The sequence below is a fragment of the Camellia sinensis genome, chromosome 5 (genome assembly GCF_055761805.1).
Source record: "Camellia sinensis isolate YWXY chromosome 5, ASM5576180v1, whole genome shotgun sequence".
In the NCBI taxonomy this organism is placed as follows: Eukaryota; Viridiplantae; Streptophyta; class Magnoliopsida; order Ericales; family Theaceae; genus Camellia; species Camellia sinensis.
In genome coordinates, this window is record NC_138965.1 from 126,128,285 (window position 1) to 126,132,894 (window position 4,610).

The window sequence follows — 4,610 nt, forward strand, 5'->3', positions numbered from 1 at the left end:
TTTAGGGTGAAGCCTTGCTCACTGCCTGTCACATACTCAATAGAATTCCTCTCAAGGGAAGAATGTTGCTCCTTATGAACTTTGGAAAAACAAGAAACCTAATCTTGGTTACTTGAAAACATGGGGTTATAGAGAAATAGTCAGATTGCCTGAACCTAAAAGGAAGAAATTAGGTGAAATAGGAATTGAATGCATATTCCTTGGCTATGCTATACATAGCAAAGCATATAGGTTTCTGGTAGTAGAGCCCAATGGTTTAGTGGAAACAAATACCATCATTGAATCACGTGATACAGTATTTTATGAGAATCGTTTCACAACCATTCCAAGGTTGGATTCTAATCAAGAAAATGAATCAACTCTTTTGATGTCTACAGAGGAAAGTGAATGACATGAACCCATTGAGCCTAATGAGCCTATTGAGCTAAAAAGGAGTTAAGGGGCTAGGACTGATAAGTCATTTGGCCCTGATTTCGTTATTTACCTTGTAGAAGGAACTAGGAAAGCTTATTGTAAGCAAACAATGATTTCTTTGAATATGGATTCAGATCCATTAACCTTTGACGAGGCTATGAAGTCTCAAGATGTTGCTTTTTGGAAAGAAGCAATAAACGATGAAATGGATTCTATCATGGGTAACAATACCTGGATACTTGCTGATTTGCCACCTGGATCCAAACCAATTGGTTGTAAATGGATTTTCAAAAGGAAAATGAAAGTTGATGGCACAATTGACAAGTTCAAAACAAGATTAGTTGTTAAGGGTTTTACTCAAAAGAAGGGTATCGATTATTTTGATACATATGCTCCGGTTTCTAGAATTGCCACCATTCGAGTGTTGATTACCTTAGCCTCAATCTATAAGCTTGAAATCCATCAAATGGATGTTAAGACCGCTTTCCTAAATGGAGAGTTAGATGAGGAAATCTACATGCAACAACTGGAAGGATTTGTTGTAAAGGTCAAGAGCATAAAGTATGTAAACTCGTGAAGTCACTATATGGACTGAAACAAGCTCCAAAACAGTGGCATGAGAAATTTGACAAAGTAATAGTGTCAAATGGTTTTAGGATACATGAATCTAATAAGTGTGTGTACAGTAAGTTTATTGGAAATAGAGGTGTAATCATATGCCTATATGTAGATGACATGCTTATTTTTGGTACTGACAATGATGTCATTGAAAGTACTAAAAGTTTCTTGTGGTCTAGCTTTAGTATGAAAGACATGTGCTTGGCTGGTGTAATTCTGGGTATTAAGATCAAACTAGAGGACAATAATTTAATTCTAACCTAGTCGCCCTATATTGATAAAATTCTTAAAAAAATTTAATCAATATAATTGTACACCCATGTCTACACCTTTTAATTCAAATTTGAAATTGTATCCTAATACTGGAAGAGCTGTTGATCAGCTAGAATACTCAAGAATAATAGGTAGCCTAATGTATGCCATGACTTGCACTAGACCTGATATTGCTTTTGCAGTGGGAAAACTTAGTAGATACACGAGTAATCCCAGTAGTGTGCATTGGCATGCTATTAACCGAGTACTTAGGTACTTGAGAAAAATAATAGACTATGGAATAGTCTATAATGGCTATCCAGCAGTGCTAAAAGGATTCACAGATGCTAGTTGGATAACTGACCGTGAAGATCACTCGTCCATATGTGGTTGGATTTTTACTCTTGGAGGAGGAGCTATCTCCTGGGGTTCTAAGAAGCAAACATGCATAACAGACTCAACCATGGCGTCAGAGTTTGTAGCATTGGCTTCTTGTAGCAAAGAAGTAGAGTGACTAAGGAATCTCTTGTTAGAGATTAAGATATGGCTAAAACCTATGCCACCAATATCTTTGCATTGTGATAGTGAAGCAACTATATCACGGGCCTATAGCCATGTCTATAATGGAAAGTCCAGGCATATAGGACTGAGACAAAGTTGTGTTACGCAGTTAATCACAGAAGGTGTGATTACCATTAGTTATGTAAAGTCAAGTGAAAACTTGGCTGACCCCTTAACAAAAGGACTTACAAGGGATTTGGTGTGGAAAACATCAAAGGAGATAGGTCTTATGCCCACTTAGCATAATCACTCTTGGTGGAAACTCGACTCAACACTTAAAGAAACATCAAGTCTTGAGTTCAATGAGCCCAAGTACACCATATGTCATGATTGCAGGCACTTAGTTTTATTTCATTTTTCATCCCAAGGTTGAAGAGCTTGGTACCTGTAATGTGAAAAGAAGAGGAAGAGTTAGCAAACTCTTAATAAGCTTACAACTGAGTTTTTAGGGTACTGTAAATTACAGGAGTACTCTTAGTAAGCTTATCTATGTGAGTGTAGGACTTGGTGCCACTTCCTATGAGTCCAAGGGCTTGACTCTAGAGCGATCATGAAACAATATATAGACACAAGGCCAATCCACGTATCGGTTTGTTTTAATACTTGAGGTAACCTGTATTGTGCGTGAGACCTGTCCGGTTCGTCGAATAAGATCGCTAGTTCAAAGACAAGTCTACTATGTCATCTTGACTAACTTTGAGATGTCTTCACTAAGTGAATTATTCAAATTGTAAGATATCTTCTCCTATGCATAAGGCTGCCAAGTGAACCAAGAATCATCATCTGATACTTTGAAAATGGTGGGGGAATGTTGGGGAATTTTCAAAATGGGTTTTCAAATTTATAGTTTATTTTTGGATGTTTTCAAAACCTTCCATGTTTTTCTTTGGAAAGCATGAAATAAGCTTGAGGCTTTGTCCCACATCGGAAAGACAAGAAGACATGGAGAACTTAATAAAGTGCTACATGGAATATTCCTTTGAATAGGAAATTGTGAAGTAAAAGCTAGTGTGCATGCATCCACACCAAAAGGATGGTGCTTCGCACCATCCACACACTCACACACACGCGCGCACACATGTGGCGTGGGCAGTGGGCTATGTGGCGTTTGATGGCGCACTTTGCACTTAGCTCAGCACAAGGCGCCATGACGGCACTTTCCTATTTGCATCGGACAGGTTGGAGCGATAACGTGGAATACAGTCAGCTCCACATGGCAGTGACGTATCGTCCGTTGGCAATGAGTCAACCAACCAATCAAACGGTTGTGTGTCCAATCTGGAGCAAGTTGATCATAGTCGTTGATTAGAGATGCGCGCGATCGAACAGACGAGATGGCACCCGATCGTGATCAGGTGTGAATAGTCAAGGCATCTATTCGATGTGAGAATTATCTGCACCGTAGATCATCGATCCAATAGTCAGATCTAATCGGATGCGATCAAGGGACATGAACATTCGATCAAGTGCATCAAAGCCTATAAATAGGCTGCGAAATCAACCATTTCATTCCATCTAAAAATTCATAATTCATTCCTGCAATTCTCTTTCTCTCTCTCTCTCTCTCTAGATTTAGAGTTTTCAATCAAGAGTTTCTTAAGCAAATTTCTGCTTTTCTTACTAGTAATCATGTTTTGCAGCTTTTGTAATGCCCCAAATTTCTAGCCCAAATGATAATACAACAATCATGGCTCTTTTAAGGAAAACCGAATATAAATCTCCAAACTTATATTACATGATACAATAGTTCTTCATGCAACAATACATTAATCCAACAACGAGTAAATAAACAAATAAATACCCCCAAGGGGTTTACAAGTTTCCAAAGCTTGAGCCTAGTTACACAAAACGGTTATTCAAACCCACACACATAGAGCCCTTGGCTTATACACAGAGTCACATCAAAATAAGAGTTTCGTACTCTTAACACATATTTCCTCGCCTCTAGTTAGGCGGCATCACCACATCTTTTCCTGCACAAAAATCCCATAGGGTGAGCATAAAGCCCAATAGGAAATCCTTAACAAAATATATACATTTTATACAAGTCCAAGACATGAAATGCGCATGCCATGCTATGCCCTTTTGAAAGAAAATCACATCTTCATCTTTGAAAACCATCATGCTCAATGATGTCATGCAATTTCAATTCTTCAAAACTTAACAATTCATTTCAAGAGCGGTAAATGCGACTCTGATAATCCCTAGGTTGGTGTCTGCAAGTAGACTATACAAGTAATACCAATTTGTCATTTTTACCAGCATTGACTGGAAGGCTCGACACTTATAATCTGTCATTTTTACCAGTATTAACTGGAAGGCTCGATACCTATTCAATTTTATCTACACCACCTGTCAAGACTTACCACCGTATTTACCTCAAAACCAATTCATGGAAACTTGTTTCTCAATATTCTTTTCTCAATGCAAGTTTTCAATCAACTTTCAAAGTTTAATGTAATCAAATGCATTGATATGCCAATAACACAAGATGAATATAAATACTTTTATTCCAATTCGTCATCCAAGGAATAACACAATTCCCTCTTCTCAAGTATCCTCAACAATTAGTCATTTCAAGACTATTTCAATGTTTTGAACAATAATTTCTAAAATGCACAGCAATTCTCATATTCCCTGATATTCATCATTTATATAAATACAAATAAGAAATTTTTTGAACATCCATTTATTTTGACACACAAAATAAATATAACAATATCATTCATGGATTTTTAGTCTCTTAAAAAAAATCCCCAAATTCT

At 37.2% G+C, this 4,610-nt stretch overlaps 1 pseudogene; it reads left to right on the top strand.

Moving 5' to 3' along the window:
* The first annotated feature begins 538 nt into the window (after positions 1 to 538).
* Positions 539 to 1,798, top strand: LOC145791667 (secreted RxLR effector protein 161 pseudogene; annotated as a pseudogene).
* The last annotated feature ends 2,812 nt before the right edge of the window (positions 1,799 to 4,610 follow it).